Source organism: Aotus nancymaae, unplaced genomic scaffold, assembly GCF_030222135.1.
Source record: "Aotus nancymaae isolate 86718 unplaced genomic scaffold, 86718_ANA_hifiasm-v0.15.2.pri h1tg000075l, whole genome shotgun sequence".
Lineage (NCBI taxonomy): Eukaryota > Metazoa > Chordata > Mammalia > Primates > Aotidae > Aotus > Aotus nancymaae.
The window spans coordinates 995,301-1,011,624 of NW_026988490.1; the positions used below are offsets into that span (position 1 = coordinate 995,301).

At 57.7% G+C, this 16,324-nt stretch overlaps 2 long non-coding RNA genes and 9 other non-coding genes across 12 annotated transcripts; all 11 read left to right on the forward strand.

Moving 5' to 3' along the window:
- Positions 1-116: 116 nt before the first annotated feature.
- Positions 117-5,550, forward strand: LOC135271057 (uncharacterized). Its single transcript, XR_010339196.1, has 5 exons — positions 117-164; positions 1,305-1,355; positions 2,288-2,330; positions 4,115-4,159; positions 5,426-5,550. It is a non-coding gene; the product is annotated as an uncharacterized LOC135271057 (long non-coding RNA).
- LOC135271125 (small nucleolar RNA SNORD115) lies at positions 1,642-1,721 on the forward strand. Its single transcript, XR_010339235.1, has one exon. It is a non-coding gene; the product is annotated as a small nucleolar RNA SNORD115 (small nucleolar RNA).
- Positions 3,788-3,869, forward strand: LOC135271218 (small nucleolar RNA SNORD115). The gene has a single exon (XR_010339321.1). It is a non-coding gene; the product is annotated as a small nucleolar RNA SNORD115 (small nucleolar RNA).
- Positions 5,551-5,611: 61 nt separating the features above from the next.
- On the forward strand, positions 5,612-5,693 carry LOC135271196 (small nucleolar RNA SNORD115). The gene has a single exon (XR_010339299.1). It is a non-coding gene; the product is annotated as a small nucleolar RNA SNORD115 (small nucleolar RNA).
- Positions 5,694-5,874: 181 nt separating this feature from the next.
- Positions 5,875-11,453, forward strand: LOC135271084 (uncharacterized). 2 transcript variants are annotated; one of them, XR_010339209.1, is made up of 7 exons: positions 5,875-5,934; positions 7,238-7,402; positions 7,785-7,829; positions 9,021-9,151; positions 9,539-9,583; positions 10,826-11,000; positions 11,383-11,453. It is a non-coding gene; the product is annotated as an uncharacterized LOC135271084 (long non-coding RNA). The 2 variants fall into 2 exon arrangements; XR_010339210.1 differs by having other exon boundaries at positions 5,889-5,934; positions 7,274-7,402.
- Positions 7,459-7,540, forward strand: LOC135271199 (small nucleolar RNA SNORD115). Its single transcript, XR_010339302.1, has one exon. It is a non-coding gene; the product is annotated as a small nucleolar RNA SNORD115 (small nucleolar RNA).
- Positions 9,208-9,289, forward strand: LOC135271197 (small nucleolar RNA SNORD115). The gene has a single exon (XR_010339300.1). It is a non-coding gene; the product is annotated as a small nucleolar RNA SNORD115 (small nucleolar RNA).
- On the forward strand, positions 11,056-11,137 carry LOC135271115 (small nucleolar RNA SNORD115). The gene has a single exon (XR_010339228.1). It is a non-coding gene; the product is annotated as a small nucleolar RNA SNORD115 (small nucleolar RNA).
- A 1,478-nt stretch (positions 11,454-12,931) lies between the features above and the next one.
- Positions 12,932-13,013, forward strand: LOC135271200 (small nucleolar RNA SNORD115). The gene has a single exon (XR_010339303.1). It is a non-coding gene; the product is annotated as a small nucleolar RNA SNORD115 (small nucleolar RNA).
- A 75-nt stretch (positions 13,014-13,088) lies between these two features.
- Positions 13,089-13,170, forward strand: LOC135271217 (small nucleolar RNA SNORD115). The gene has a single exon (XR_010339320.1). It is a non-coding gene; the product is annotated as a small nucleolar RNA SNORD115 (small nucleolar RNA).
- Positions 13,171-14,944: 1,774 nt separating this feature from the next.
- Positions 14,945-15,026, forward strand: LOC135271191 (small nucleolar RNA SNORD115). Its single transcript, XR_010339294.1, has one exon. It is a non-coding gene; the product is annotated as a small nucleolar RNA SNORD115 (small nucleolar RNA).
- Positions 15,027-16,324: the final 1,298 nt, after the last annotated feature.

Genomic DNA, 16,324 nt, shown 5'->3' on the forward strand with positions numbered 1-16,324 from the left:
CTCCTCCATGAGGCAGCCCTGGCTCCCTGTGTGGGCTTGGTGTGGGTGCTCTGGTTCCTTGGGGTGGGGCATGTTGGCGGCTCCTCCCTGAGCCCTTGTTCTCCCTTTGTGTCTTTCAGTGAGCTCTTCTGCCCAAGTGAGCCCTTTGGCATTGACTTGCATAGGTGAGTGGATCCTGCTGGGGTCGTGGGTCATGAGTGTGGAAGAGTGGGGTAACCAAGCATTCGCCTTCGGGCCATGAGGGTTTCCCAAAAGTGTTGACCTGAATTCCCACCGTGGATGAGTTCTCCAGAAGGGCCACTTACTTTGGAATCAGATCCAAGGAGGACCCTATCCTGAAGCCCGGTAGGGGTATTGGTGGTCCAGGCAGGAAAGGGTTCATTCAGCCCCATGCAGGGCAGCTCCCAGCTGAGACTCGTTGCATTGGTCAAGCCTAGAGGGCTTCCCAGGACACTTGAGATGGCTGTAGAGGCTTGGGGGCATGAGGGACTTTCGCGGGGTTTTTCGTTTGTGAAGAGGTGGTGTGGGCGATCAGGCCTGTGGGAGTCATGCTGTGGGGTTTCAAGGATCTTCCCTGACCCACGCCCCTGAATGGGACTGACCCTGTTGAGCAGTGGGCCATCCCAATGGCGCCTCCATGAGTCTGGTTGTGGGTGGTGCTGTTTCCCTGGGGCTAGGTCATGGCTGAGCTCTGGGCAGTGTCTCTTGGTGCTGCAGGCTGGCCCTGGACATTGTGGGCTTTGGGCCATGGGGACAGCTTGGGTCATGCTTGGGTTCACCCCTTCCTAGAGGTTTAATGGAGGGAATGGTGTCTTCCTAAGGTGGGAAGCCTCCCTGTCGAGCAACCTGTCCTGGGAATTTGCTACCCAGGCTGTGTCTGAGCCTTGAGGTCACCTCCAGGGTGGCAGCCTCTTGGGCCCAAGGAAAGGAGAGTGCACTATGTGTCCCCAGATTGGCTGAATATGGCCTGGCTCTGTGTTTGGGAGGTGTACAGGGCATGGATGGGACCCATGAAAGAAAGTATGTGGCCCTGGAGCCCCAGACTATGATTTCCGATGCACACTTGGAGAGGGGCCGGGGCAGGCTCTCGACTGGCAAGTCCTTAACAGGGCGTGGCATCCAGGCAGATTCCTGACAGGCTATGAGCTGATTGGTGGCTCTGGCCCATGCCCAGTGGTCCCAGGGCAGCCCTGGCATTGTTCAGTACAGCCAGCGGGGCAGTGAAGATGCTCTTGGGACCTGCAGTAGGGTGCAGCCTGGGCTTCTTGGGCAACACCAGTGACCCGCCTGACCTTTTCTTCCAGGGTTTGGTGCCAGGGAAGGCCAAACGTGCTCCATGTCCATCTCCATGACGGGTCAGTGTTCTGCAAGGATCTTATCACATGGGTATTCCCTACTCACCTTCCCCACATGAAGGCATGAGGTCCTATTTGGACACATGTTCTCCTCCTGTCCCCCGAGATGGTGAACCCAGAGGAAGATTTGTGTTGGTCCCAATATTTCCAGGCCAGGGTCCGTCAGCCATGTCCCCAGACCCTGGTACGTTGAAGCTTGAGCCCTTCCTGGTGCCCTGGTCTCCTGCACTAGTGAGCCTATCTGGGTTCCGCTGGATGCATGCACGGCGGGGGGGTCTCCTCCATTAGGTCGACGATGAGAACCTTGTATTGTCCTGAAGAGAGGTGATGACTTAAAAATCATGCTCAAGGCCGGCGCAGTGGCTCACGCCTGTAATCCCAGCACTTTGGGAGGCTGAGGCGGGTGGATCACGAGGTCAAGAGATCAAGACCTTCCTGGTCAACATGGTGAAACCCCATCTCTACTAAAAATACAAAAAATTAGCTGGGCACAGTGGCGGGTGCCTGTAATCCCAGCTACTCAGGAGACTGAGGCAGGAGAATTGCCTGAACCCAGGAGGCGGAGGTTGCGGTGAGCGGAGATCGCGCCATTGCACTCCAGCCTGGGTAACAAGAGCGAAACACCGTCTCAAAAAAACAACAACAACAACAAAAAAAAATCATGCTCAATAGGATTACGCTGAGGCCCAGCCTAGGTGAGAATTTTGGAAGAGGATGCTGGGATCTCGAGATCCCTGGCAAGACCACTGTATATTCAGTTGGAGACCTCGAGACCCTGAAGGGTATTGAGGCGGCCCCCAACCCAGTCTCTGCGCTTCTTTATGAGGCAGCCCAGGCTTTCTGTGCAGGCTTGGTGTTAGAGTCCCATACCCCAAGGGCAGGACAGGATGGCGGCTCCTCCCTGAGTCCCCCTTCTCCCTTGTGTCTTTCAGTGAGCTCTTATGCCCAGGTGGCCCCCAGCCTTGACTGGCATAGGTGAGTTGAACCTGATGGCGTCGTCGTCCATGAGCCCTGTGTGGGGACGCCAGGTCAGCCTTTGGGACGAGAGTTTCCTCAAGGAGCCAGGAAATCCCCACTGAGGAGGGATGGGTTCTCCAGGAAAGCTGCTTTCTTCCGAATGGGTCCCATAGAGGATGTCTTCTTTGAAGACCTGCAGAAGTGACCATGGTTGAAGCAGCAAAGAGTTTCTTCAGGCCCATGCAGGGCAGCTCCCAGATGAGACTCTGTGCATGGGTCAGGCCTGGAGAACTGCCCAGGCCACATGCAGAGTGCTACACAGGCTTCGGGGCATCACAGGAGTCATGCAGAAACTCTCGGTCCTCGGGGTTGTTGTGGGGGTGGTGACTGAGCGGTCAGGCCCACAGGGTCAGGCCTTAGTGTTTCAAGGTTCACGCCCATCCATGGCCCTGAATGGGCCTGACGCTGTTGAGCACTGAGCCATCCCAATGGCGCCACATTGAGCCTGGTGGGGGTGTGTTGCTGTTTCAATGGGGTTGTGTCACAGTTGAGCTCTGTCTGGCTCCTGATAGTGCTGCAGGCTGGCCCGGGGACTCAAGGGCTTCGGGCAAGGTCAGCAGCCCACATCTTGCTGGAGGCCACACCTTTCCTGAGTCCCAGTGTAAGGATGGGTGGCCTCTTTAGGTGGGAAGGCCCGCTGTTGAGGGACCTTGTTGAGGAATTTGCTGCCCAGGCTGCTTCTGAGCCATGACATCACCTGCAGGTGGTGGGGTCTTGGGCCCAAGAAATGGAGAAGACACCATGTGGCCCCTGATTGGTCAAATATGGCCTGGCTCTGAGTTTGGGAGGTGTGTAGGACATGGATGGGGACGCACCAGAGAAAGCACGTAGCCATGGGGCCCCAGGCTGAGATTTCCAGTATGCACATGGACAGGGTGCCTGGTTGGGGGCTCACCATGCCCAGGGGCAGGCTATGCAACTGCCACATCTGCAGCAGCTCCTGGCGTCAGGACCAGCCTCCTTTGTAGGCCGTGAGCTGTTTGGTGGCCCTGGCCCATGTCCAGGGGTCTCTGTGCAGCCTCGGGTTCATGTGGAACAGCCGGCGTGGGCAACGAAGGTTATCTTGAGGCCTGCAGTAGGCACAGCACAGGTGTCTTGCCGGAGCCCAGTGACCCACCTGCCCTTTCCTTCCAGGGTGTCATGGCGGGGAGGGCCAAGGGTGCCCCATGTCCATGACAGGTCAGTATTTCACATGGATCCCATCAAATGGGTCCTCCTCCTGTCCCCCTGGATGGTGAACCTGGAGGAGGCTTGCATTGGGCCCACTATGCCCAGGCCAGAGGCCATCTGCCAGGTGCCCAGGCCCTGTTACACTGAACCTCAGGCCCTTCCTGGTGCCCTGGTCTCCTGCATGGAGCAGGTGAGCTCATCTGAGTCTGGCTGGATGCATGCTTGGAGAGAGGGTACTCTAGGTTGGGTCTGTGATGAGAACCTTATATTGTCCTGAAGAGAGGTGATGACTTAAAAATCATGCTCAATAGGATTACGCTGAGGCCCAGCCTAGGGGAGAATTTTGGTAGAGGATGCTGGGATCCCCAGATCTCTGGCAAGGCCACTGTATTTTGGGCTAGAGACCTGGAGGCCCTGAAGGCCATCTGGAGGGGGCCCAGCCCTGTCTCTGCCCTCCTCTGTGAGGCAGCTCAGGCTCCCTGTGCGGGCTTGGTGTTGGTGCTCCTGTTCCCTGGGGGCAGGGCACGTGGGTGGCTCCTCCTGAGCCCCCACTCTTTCCTTGTGTCTTTTAGTGAGCCCTTCTGCCAAGGGTGGCCTCCTGGCATTGACCAGCATGGGTGAGTGAATCCTGCTGGGGTCATGGGTCCTGAGCCAGGCCATGTGGGGTTGCTGAGGGTCAACCTTCGGGCCATGAGTCTTTCCCCCGGGAGCTGACCTGAATCCCCACCAAGGAGGGATGGTTTCTTCAGGAGGGCAGCTTCCTTGGGAATTTTACCTGAGGAGGATGCCTTCCCTGAAGCCCTGCAGGGGTGATCATGGTCCAGATAGCAAAGGGTTTCTTCAGCCCCATGCAAGACATGGCCCAGTTGAGAGCTGGTGTGTGGGTCAGGCCTTGAGTACTGAGGTGAGCCAGAGAGGGTCTGGGGTGCCATGAATGTCATGTGGAAGCTCTGAGTCCCCCAGTTTGTTCCAGGTTGTGGAGGTTCAAGAATCTCATCCCCCCTGTGGCCCTGAGTGGGGCCAACCCTGTTGAACAATGGGCCATCCCAGTGGCATATATCAGCCTGATGGGGGTGGTGCAGTTTCAGTGGGGTTGGGTCAAGGCTGAGATCCGGCTGGCGCCTGGTGGTGCTGCAGGCCAGCCATGGGACCCATGGGCTTTGGGCTATGGGGTCAGCCTGCATCCCATTGGGGGTCACCCGTTCTCCGAGTTTTAGTGGCAGTAATGGTAGCGTTCTGAGGTGGGGTGGCCTACTGTCCCTGTACCGGGAATTTGCCATCCAGTTTTTTCTGAGCCATGGGGTCACCTCCAGGGTGGCAGGGTCTTGGGCCCAAGGAAAGGAGAAGATACCGTGTAGCCATTAATTGGCTGAGTGTGGCCCGGCTCTGTGTTTGGGAGGTGTGTGGGATATGGATGGGGTCCCACCAGTGAAAGCACGTGGCCTGGGTTCCCAGGCTGTGATTTTCAGTGCACACCTGGAGAGGGCGCCTCGGCGGTTGCCCACCACGCCCAGGGGCAGGCTATGTGACTGCCAGATTTGCATGGTGCGTACCTTCCTCCTTGGTTGGCCATGAGCTGGTTGGTGGCTGTGGCCCATGCCCAGTGGTCACAGGGCAGTCCTGGGATCATGCTGGGGAGCCAGCAGGGGCAGTGGAGGTGCTCTCTGGGCTGGTAGTAGGGCGCAGCCCAGGCATCTTGCCCGAACCCAGTGACCAGCCTGCCCTGTCTTTTCAGGGTTTGGTGACGGGGAGGGCCAAGGGTGCCCCGCATAGATGATGGGTCAGTGTTCCACATGGACCCATCACATGGGTATCCTTTAACCCCTTTTCACACAGAGATGCAAGGCTCTATTTGGACACATGTACTCCTCCTGTCCCCCCAGATGGTGAGCCCAGAGGAAGACTTGCTTTGGGCACAATGGCCCTGAGACAGTGTCTGTCAGCCGGGTTCCCAGCCCATAATGTGCTGAAGCTCAGGCCTTTCCCGGCGCCCTGGTCTCCTGCACTGAGCTTGGTGAGCACATCCTGGTCCCACTGGATTCATGCTTGGGGAGTGGGTGCCCTAGGTTGGGTCAATGATGAGAACCTTATATTGTCGTGAAGAGAGGTGATGACTTAAAAATCATGCTCAATAGGATTACGCTGAGGCCCAACCTAGGTGAGAATGTTGGAAGATGACGCTGGGATCCCCAAGTCCCCAGCAGGGCCCCTGTATTTTGCGCTGGAGACCTAATGGCTCTGAAGGGCCTCTGTATGTGCCCAGCCTGTCTCTGTGCTCCTCCATGAGGCAGCCCGGGGAACATTAGTGGCTTCTTTCTGAGCCCCATTCTCTCCTTGTGTTTTTCAGTGAGCTCCTCCGCCCAGGTGAGCCACCTGGCATTGACCATAATAGGTGAGTGGATCCTGCTGGGGTCATGGGCCATGAGCCAGGCCATGAGCCAGGCCATGTGGGGTCCCCAAGTTTCAGCCGTTGGGCCACAAGGGTTGTCTCAGGCAGCCAACCTGATTTCCCACCTGGGAGAGTCTCCAGGAGGCAGCTTTTTTGAGAATCACACCCAAGGAGGAAGCCTTCCCTGAGGCCCTGCTGAGGTGATGGTGGTCCAGGCAGGAAAGGGTTCCTTCTGCCCAATGCAGATCAGCACTCACCTGAGACTTGGTACTCCAGTAAGGCCTCGAAGACTGCCCAGGGCACATGAAAGGGGCCAGAAGGGCTTCGGTGCCACAGGAGTAACAGGGGAACTCTTGGTCCCCAAGAATGTGGGGCGTGAAGGGGTCCATGGGGTTGAGTTGCAGAGATTCAAGGATTCTGCCCCACCTATGGCCCTGAATGTGACCATCCCTGTTGAGCAATGGGCCATCCTAGTGGGTCTCCTGGAGCCTGGTAGGGGTCTCCATTGTTTTTCTGGAATTGGGTCAAGGCAGAGCTCTGGCTGGTACCTGGTAGTGCTGCAGGCAGCCCTGGGACTCGTGAGCTTTGGGCCAAGGGGCACCCTGCATCCCGGTGGCTGTCACCCTTTCTCCGAGGTCGAGTGTCCTGAAGGGTGGCCTCCTGAGGTGGGAAGACCTGCTGTTGAAGGACCTCTACTGGGAATTTGTTGCTCAGGCTGCTTGGGAGCCATGGTGTCACCTCCAGGGTGTGGGATCTTGGGACCAAGCAAAGGAGAGGGCACCATGTGGCTCCTGATGGGCCATGTGTGGCTGGCTCTGTGTCTGGGAGGTGTGTGGAGTGTGGATGGAGATCCACCAGAGAAAGCAAGTGACCCTGCGGCCTCTGGCTGTGATTTCTTGTGCACCCTTGAAGAGGATGTCTATATACATGCCCACCACACCCAGAGGCAGGCTATGCCACTGCCAAGTCTGCAGAGGTGTGTGGCATCTGGGAAAGCTTCCTTGGTTGGACGTGACCTGGCTGGTGGCCTATGCCTGTGCCCAGTGGTCTCAGGGCAGATCTGAGGTCATGCAGCGGGGAGTCATTTAGGGCAGTGGAGGTACTCTCAGGGCCTGCAGTATGGCAGAGCCTGAGCATTTTGCCTGAGGCCAGTGACCCTCCTGCCCTGCCCTTCCCTGGTTGGGTGGCAGGGAGGGCCAAGGGTTCCCTGTGTCAGTGACAAGTCAGTATTTCATATGGAGCTCATCACATGTGTCCATGGAGGGGACCAAACATGATCTGGCACCCACCACCCCCTTCTCCACAGGGAAGGTGGTCACATGTCCTCCACCCGTGCCCCTAGATGTTGAGACCGGAGGAAGACTTCCGTGGGCCTGCCTTTCCTGGGCCAGTGCCGTCAGCCAAGTCCCAGTTCCTGGTGCACTGAAGTCCTGGCCCTTCCTGGCACCCTGGTCTCCTGCACTGAGCTGTGGTGAGCACATCCAGGCTACACTGGATGTTTGTGAGGGGAGGGTGGTTCCTTGGGTTGGGTCAATGATGAGAACCTTACATTGTCCTGAAGAGAGGTGATGACTTAAAAATCATGCTCAATAGGATTACGCTGAGGCCCAGCCTAGGGGAGAATTTTGGAAGGGATTCTGGGATCTCGATGTGTCCAGCAGGGCCACTATGTTGTGGACTGGAGACCTGGAGGTCCTGAAGGGCATCTTGAGGTGCCCCCCTCCATCTCTGTGCTTCTCCTTGAAGCAGCCCAGGCTCCCTGTGTGGGCTTGGTGTCGGTGCTCCGGTTTCCTGAGGGCAGGGAACATGGGTGGCTCCTTCCTGAGCTCCCATTCTCACCTTGTGTTTTTCAGTGAGGTCTTCTGCCTAGGACAGTCTTCTGGCATTGCCTGGCATAGGTGAGTGGATCCTGTTGGGTCATGGGCCATGAGCCAGAGCGTGTGGGATCCCCGAGGTTCAGCTTCGGGCCGCAAGGGTTTTCCCTGGGACCTGGCCTGAATTTCCACCTGAGAGGGAAGGGTCTTTTTTGGGAGTCAGACCCAAGGAGGATGCCTTCCCTGAGGCCCTGCAGGGTTGGTGGTGGTCCAGGCAGGAAAGAGTTCCTCTGCCCAACACAGGGCAGCACCTAGCTGAGACTTGGTGCTCCAGTAAGGCCTCAAGGACTGCCCAGGCCACATGAGGGGTCCAGAGGGGATTCGATGTGCCACGGGAGTAACGGGAGTTCTTGGTACCCAGAGTGTGGTGTGTGAATGGGCCCATGGGGTTGGGTTGCAGGGATTCAAGGGTCGTGCCCCACCCATGGCCCTGAATGTGACTGTCCCTGTTGAACAATTGGCCATTCTAGTGAGTCTCCTGGAGCCTGGTGGGGGCGGCATTGTTTCCCTAGCGTTGGGTCAAGGGGGAGCTCTGGCTGGCACCTGGTGGTGCTGCAGGTCAGCCCTGGGACTAGTGGACTTTGGGCCAAAGAGCAGCCTGCATCCCCCTGGGGGCCATGGCATCACCTCTAGGATTGTGGGGTCTTGGGCCCAAGCAAAGGAGAGGGCACCATGTCACTCTGGATTGGCCAATGAGGCCCAGCTCAGTGTGTGGGAGGGGTGCAGAGCATGGATGGAGACCCACCAGAGAAAGCACATGGCCCTGCAGCCCCAGGCTGTACACTTGGAGAGGGCATCTTGATGTGCGCCCACCACGCCCAGGGGCAGACTGTGCGACTGCCAGGTCTGCAGCAGCATGTGGCATCTGGGCCAGCCACCTTAGTTGGCCATGAGTTGGCTGGTGGCCCTGTCCCTGCCCTCTGGTGCCAGGTCGGCCCTGGGGTCGGGGAGCCATTTTGGGCAGTGGCAGTGCTCTCGGGGTCTTAGTAAAGCACGGTCTGGGTGTTTTGCCTGAGCCCAGTGACCTGCCTGCCCTGTGCCTTCAGGGTTTGGTGGCAGGTAGGGCCAAGAGTGCCCCGCGGCTGTGACAGGTCAGTACTTCACATGGCTCTCATCACATGTGTCCATGGAGCAAGAGCAAACGTGAGCCCCCACCCTCCACCGCCTCCCCACATGGAGTTCATTTTGGACACATATCCTCCTCCTGTACCCTAGATGGTGAGACCGGAGGAAGACTTGGATTGGGTCCACTGTTCCTGGGCCAGTGTCTGTCAGCCAGGTGCCCAGCCCCCAGTGCACTGAAGCTCAGGCCCTTCCCGGCGCCCTGGTCTCCTGCACTGAGCTTGGTGAGCACATCCGGGTCCTGCTGGATACATGCACAAGGAGGGGGATGTCTTAGGTTGGGTCAATGATGAGAACCTTATATTGTCGTGAAGAGAGGTGATGACTTAAAAATCATGCTCAATAGGATTACGCTGAGGCCCAGCCTAGGGGATAATGTCGGAAGAGGATGCTGGGCTCCCAAGATCCTGGCAGGGCCACATTTATTTTGAGCTAGCGAACTTGAGGACCTGAAGAACATCTTTCTTGGGTGTGGGGACAACCCTGTCTCTGTGCTCCTGCACGAGGCAACCCAGGCTCCCTCTGTGGGCTTGGTGTCTGCTCCGGTTCTTCGGGGGTGGGGCACATTGGCAGCTCCTTCCTGAGCCCTCTGTGTTCCCTGTGTCTTTCAGTGAATTCTTCTGCCCAGGTGGGGCCCCTGGCTTTGAGCGGCATAGGTGAGTGCATACTGTTTTGGCCATGGGCTATGACTGAGGGGTCGTCGAGAGTCAGCCTTCAGGTCACTAGGGTTTTCTGAGGGAGACAACTGAATCCCCACCAGGAGGGATGGTTCCTCCAGGAGGGTCACTTCCTGGGTAATCTGACCCTAGGAGCATGCATTTCTTAAAGCCTTGCAGGGGTGATGGTGGTAGGTAGGAAAACGTTCCTTCAGCACAAGATGGGGCAGTTTCCAGCTGAAATTCAGTTCATGTGAATTCAGCCTCGAGGACTGCCAGGCCACATGAGATTGGCAGCAGGGTTGCTGGGGCACCCTGGGGCTCATGTTGGAATTCTCCTTCCCCCCGAGACGGGTGGTTGAGGAGGCCTGCATGATCAGGCTTCAGAGATTCAGGAATGCTACCCACCCATGGCCTGGAATGAGATAGACCCTGTTGAGCTATGGGCCATTTCAGTGGCACCTCCCTGAGCCTGGTAGGGGGTGATGCTGTTTTAATGCTGTTGGATGAAGGCTGAGCTCTGACTGGTGCCTGGAGATGCCGCAGGCCGTTCCTGGGGCTCATGGGCTTTGGGACAGTAGGGCATCTCACATCCCACTACGGTCATCCGGGAAGGGTGGCCCCCTGAGGTGAGAAGGCCTACTGTCGAGGGATCTTTCCTAGGAATTTGACACCTAGACTGCTTCTGAGTGATGGGGTCACCTCCAGGGTGGTGGGGTCTTGAGCTCAAGAAAGGAGAAGACACCATGTGGTTCCCGATTGGCTGAGTGTGGCCTGGCTCTGTGGGAGGTGTGCAGGGCATGGTGGGGACCCATCAGAGAAGGCACATGGCCTGCAGGCCCCCAGGCTTTGATTTCTGGTGTGTGCTTAGAGTGGACACTGGGGCAGCCCTACCACAACCAGGAGCAGTCTCTGCCATGGCCAGGTCTGGAGTGGCTCCTGGCATCAGCACCAGCCTCCTTGGTTGGCCACGAGCAGGTTGCTTGTCCTGGTCCATTCCCCATGGTCCCGGTGTGGGCCTGGGGTTGTTTAGGGGAGCCGGCCCAGGCAGTGGAGGTGCTCTTGTGGCCTGCAGTAGGGTACAGACCAGGCATCTTGCCCCAGCCCAGTGACCTGCTTGCCTTGTCTGTCCAGGGATTGTTGTTGGTGAGGGCCAAAGGTGCCCTGCAACTGTGATGGGTCAGTATAATGTATGGATCCCATCACATGGGTATCCCCTACCCACCTTCCCTTCATTGATAGGTGAAGCCCTGGTTGGACACATGTCCTCCTCCTGTCCCTCCGGATGGTGAGCCTGGAGGAAGACTTGTGTTGGAACCACAGGCCCCAGGCCAGTGTCCATCAGCCAGGTCCTCAGCTCCCAGTGCGCTGAAGCTTGGACCCATCCTGGCACCCTGGTCTCCTGTGCTGAGCTGTGGTGAGCATATCCAGGTCCAGCTGGATACATGCATGGTGAAGGGGGTGCCCTAGGTTGGTCGATGCTGAGAACCTTATATTGTGCTGAAGAAAGGTGATGACTTAAAAATCATGCTCAATAGGATTACGCTGAGGCCCAGCCTAGGGGAGAATGTTGGAGAGAGGACTCTGGGATCCCGAGATACCTGGCAGGGCCACTGTATTTTGGGCTGGAGAACTTGAGGCCCTGAAGGGCACCTTGGGGGTGCCCAACTCTGTCTCTGTGCACCTCCATGAGGCAGCCCAGGCTCCCCATGTGGGATTGGTGTCCAGGCTCTGGTACCCTGGGGGTGGGGACTTTTGGGGGCTCCTTGCTGATCCATGTCCTCTCTTGTATCTTTTAGTGAGCTATTCTGCCCAGTTGGACCCCCTGGCATTGACCGGCATAGGTGAGTGGACCTTGCTGGGGTCATGGGCCATTAGCCAGCTGTCTGGGGTTGCCAAGGTTCAGAGTTCGCACTGCGAGGGTTTTCTCAGGCAGCTGGCCTGAATTCCCACCTGGGATTGATGAGTTCTCCAGGAGGGCTGCTTTTCTGGGAATTGGACCCAAGGAGGATTCCTTCCCTGAAGCCCTGCATGGGTGACATTGCTACAGGCTGGAAAGGGTTCCTTCACCATCACGCAGGGCAGCCTCCAGCTGAGACTCAGCGTTTGGGTTAGACCTTGAGGACTGCCCAAACACATGAGGGGCGCCAGAGGGGCTCTGGGTGCCGTGGGGTCACATAGGAGGGCTCAGTCCTCGGCATGTGGTATGTGGATGGACCCGTAGGGTTGGGTTGTGCAGATTCAAGGATCGCGCCTCACCCATGGCCCTGAATGCGACCGTCCTTGTTGAGCAGTTGGCTCTCCCGGTGGGTCTCCTGGAGCCTGGTTGGGGGCAGCGTTGTTTCCCTGGGGTTGGGTCAAGGAGGAGCTCTGGCCGGACTGCAGGTCAGCCCTGGGACTCATGGGCGTTGGGCCAAGAAGCAGCCCTCATCCTGCTGGGGGTCATCCTATCTCCAAGGTTGTGTCATGAAGGGTGGCCTCCTGAGTTGAGAAGGCTTGCTGTGAAGGGACCGGTCTCATTTTGTTGCTCAGGCTGCTTGGGAGCCATGGTGCCACCTTCAGGATGGAAGAGTCTTGGTCCCAAGCAAAGGAGAGGGCACCATGTGTCTCCCAGTGGCCAAGTGTGGCTGCCTCTGTGTGTGGGAGGTATGCGGAGTATGGATGGTGACCCACCAGAGAAAGCACGTAGCCCTGCAGCCCCAGGCTGTGACTTCTGGTGCACGCTTGCAGAGTGCAGCTAGATGCGCGCACCCCACACCCAGGGTAGGCTGTGCGACTGCCAGGTCTGCAGCAGCGTGTGGCCTCTGGGCCAGCCTTCTTGGTTGGCCATGAGGTGGCTGGTGGCCCTGGCCTGTGCCCAGTGGTCTTAGGGAGGAGTCCTTTGGGTCATGCAGGGCAGCCTCTTGGGCAGTGGAGATGCTCTCAGGACCTGCCTTACAGTGCAGCCTGGTATTTTGTCTGAGCCCAGTGACCTACCTGCCCTGTCCTTCCAGGGTTTGGTGGCAGGGACAGCCAAGGGTTCCCCATGTCGGTGATGATTCAATATTTCACTTGGATCGCATCACATGAGTCCATGGAGGGCGAGCATGCATGAGCTGGCCTCACCTACCTCCTTCCCCACATGGAGCTCATCTTGGACACGTGTCCACCTGTCCCCTAGATGGTGAGACTGAAGGAAGACTTGCATTGGGCCTGCTGTTCCTGGGCCAGTGGCCATCAGCCAGGTGCCGAGCCCCTGGTGTGCTGAAGCTCAGGCCCTTCCTGGCACCCTGGTCTCCTGCACTGAGCTGTGGTGAGCACATCTGGGTCCCACTGAATACATGCTTGGGGAGAGGGGTGCTCTAGGTTGGGTCAATGATGAGAACCTTATATTGTCCTGAAGAGAAGTGATGACTTAAAAATCATGCTCAATAGGATTACGCTGAGGCCCAGCCTAGGGGAGAATTTTGGAAGACCATGCTGGGTCCCACTGGATCCATGCTTGGGGTGAGGGGTGCTCTAGGTTGGGTCAATGATGAGAACCTTATATTGTCCTGAAGAGAGATGATGACTTAAAAATCATGTTTAATAGGATTACACTGAGGCCCAGCCTAGGTGACAATTTTGGACGTGGACACTGGGAATCATGAGGTCCCCTGGCAGGGCCACTGTAATTTGGGCTGGAGACCTTGAGTTCCTCAAAGGCCTCTCAGGGGTACCCAACCCTGTCTCTGTGCTCCTCCATGAAGCACACCAGGCTCCCTGTGTGCACTTGGTTTGCCCCACCTGTTCCCCAGAGGCAGGGCACATTGAGCGCTGCTCTCTGAGCCCTCGTTCTCCCCTGTGTCTTTCAGTGAGTTCTTCAGCTCAGAAGGGCCCCTTGACCTTGACCCACATAGGTGAGTACATCCTGCTGGTGTCATGGGCCATGAGTCAGGCCGCGTGCTCTCCCCGAGGGTCAGTCTTCCAGACAGGAAGGTTTCCTCAGGGAGCTGACCTGTGTCTCCACCAAGGAGAGACAGTTTCTCTAGGAGGGCAGCTTCCTTGGGAATCGTACCCAAGACCTTGCCTTTCTGAAGACCTTCAGGGTAACAGTGGTCCAGGCAGGAAAGTGTTCCTTCGGCCCCACGCAGGGCAGTTTCCAGCTGAGATTGTGCGTGTCAGCCTGGAGAACTGCCCAGGCCATGCGAGGTGGTCACAGGGCCTCCAGGGCAGCACGGGGATCACACAAGAGCTCTCTTTCCCTGGAGAGGGGTGCCTGAATGAGCCCATGGGATTGGGCCATGGACATTCAAGGATCACACCCCAACTATGGCCCTAAAAGGGTCGATGCTTTTGAACAGTGGGCCATCCCATAGCGTCTCTTTGAGCTTTGTTGGGGGCAGTGCTGTTTCCCTGGGTGTGGGTCAAGGCTGAGCTCTGGCGGATGCCTGGTGGTGCTGCGGGCAGGCCCTTGGACTTGTGGGCTTTAGGCCAAGTCGGCAGCCCTCGTCCTGCTGGGGGTCACCCCTTCCCCATGGGTGAGAGGCTGGAAGAGTGGATCCTGAGGTGGGAAGGCCTGCTGTCAATGGTCCTGTCTCGGGAATTTGCCGCCCAGACATTTTCTGTGCCACGGGGTCATCTCCAGGGTGGCGGAGTCTTGGGCGTAAGCAAAGGAAAGGATGCTCATATGGCCCAAAGTTGGCTGAGGGTGGCCCAGCTCTTTGTTTGGGACATGTGCGGGGCATAGATGGGGACCCACCAGAGAAAGCACGTGGCCCTGGGACTCCAGGCTTCTATTTCAGGTGTGGCTTGCAAAGGGCCACACCCAGGGGCAGGCTATGCCGCTTCCATGTCCACAGTGGCACATGGCTTCTGGGCCAGCATCCTCAGTTGACCATGAGTTGGTTGGTGACCCTGGCCCATGCTCAGCGATCCCAGAACAGCCCTGGGATCATGCGAAGGGAAAGGCAGAGGGGGCAGTGGAGGTGCCCTTAAGGTCTGCAGTAGGGCACAGCCTGGGGGTCTTGCCCAAGCCCAGTGACCTCCCTGACCTGTTTTTTCAGGGTTTGATCGTGGGGAGGGCCAAGGGTGCCCCGTATCCATGACGAGTCAGTGTTTCACATGGATCCCATCACATGGGTAACCCTTACCCCCTTCCCCACATGCAGGCGTGAGGCCCTGAGTGGACACGTGTTCTCCTTCTGTCCCCCCAGATGGTAAGCCTGGATGAAGACTTATGTGAGGCCCAGTGGACCCAGGCCAGTGTCTGTCAGCCAGGTGCTCAGCCCCCAGTGTGCTGAAGCTTGGGCCCTTCCTGACTCCCTGGTCTCCTGCACTGAGCTGTGGTGAGCACATCTGGGTCCCCCGGATGCATGTGCTGGAAGGGCGATGCCCTGGATCGGGTCGATGATGAGAACCTTATATTGTCTTGAAGAGAGGTGATGACTTAAAAATCATGCTCAATAGGATTACGCTGAGGCCCAGCCTAGTTGAGAATTTTTGAAGAGGACGCTGGGATCCCAAGATCCCCAGCAAGGCCACTGTATTTTGAGTTGGAGACCTGGAAGCCTTGACGGGCATCTGTAGGGGTCCCAACTCTATCTCCACGCTTCTCCATAAGGGTCCCCAGGCTCCCTGTGCAGGGTTGGTGTGGGTGCTCTGGTTCTCTGGGGATGGGGCAGTTGGTGGCTCCTTCCTGAGCCCCTGTTCTCCCACCTTGTGTCTTTCAGTGAGCTTTTCCACCTAGGTGTGCCCCCTGGCATTGACTGGCATAGGCAAGTGGACCCTGCTGTGGTCATGGGCCATTAGCCAGGCTGTCTGGGGTTGCTGAGGTTCAGCCTTTGGGCCACAAGGGTTTTTCTAAGGCAGCCAGCCTGAATTTCCATCTGGGAGAGATGAGTTCTCCAGGAGGGCTGCTTTTTTGGGAATCTGACCCAAGGAGTATGCCTTTCCTGAAGCCCTGAAGGGGTGATGGTGGTCCAAGCAGGAAAGGGTTGCTTTACCCCGACGCAGGGCAGCCTCGAGCTGAGACTCAGTGCTTGGGTCAGGCTTCAAGGACTGCCCAAACACATGAGGGGGGCCAGAGGGGCTCTGGGTGCCATGAGGGTCACATGGGAGTTCTCGGTCCCCGAGTGTAGTGTGTGAATGGACCCGTAGGGTTGGGTCATGAAGATTCAAGGACTGTGCCTCAACTATGGCTGTACTGCAAGCCCAACCCTGTGTCTGGGCACTTCTGTGAGGCACCCCAGCCCCACTGTTTGGGCTTGGTGTCCATGCTCTGGTTCCCTGGGACACTTTGGCAGCTCTTCCCTGAGCCCTCCTTCTTCCCTGTGTCTTTCAGTGAGCTCTTCGACCCAGGTGGGTCACCTGGCTTTGAGCGGCATAGGTGTTCAGGGCTGAAGCAACAGCATGCTTGCATCCTGTTTTGGGTCATGAGTTATGAGTAAGGCAGTGTGGGGTCATCATGAGTCAGCCTTCGGGTCTCTAGGGTTTTCTGAGGGAGCTGATCGAACACCCACGGGGAGGGATGGTTCCTCCAGGAGGGTTGCTTCCTGGGGAATCTGACCATAGAGCATGCATTTCTTGAAGCCCTGCAGGGGTGATGGTGGTCCAGGCAGGGAAGGGTTCCTTCAGCCCAGGATAGGGCAGTTTCCAGCTGAAACTCCATGGGCAGGTGAGCCCTCAAGGACTGCCCAGGTCACATGAGGGTAGCAGCAGGGTCACTGGGGCACCCTGGGGCTAACATTGGGGTTCTCCTTCCCCAAGAAGGGTGGGTGATAG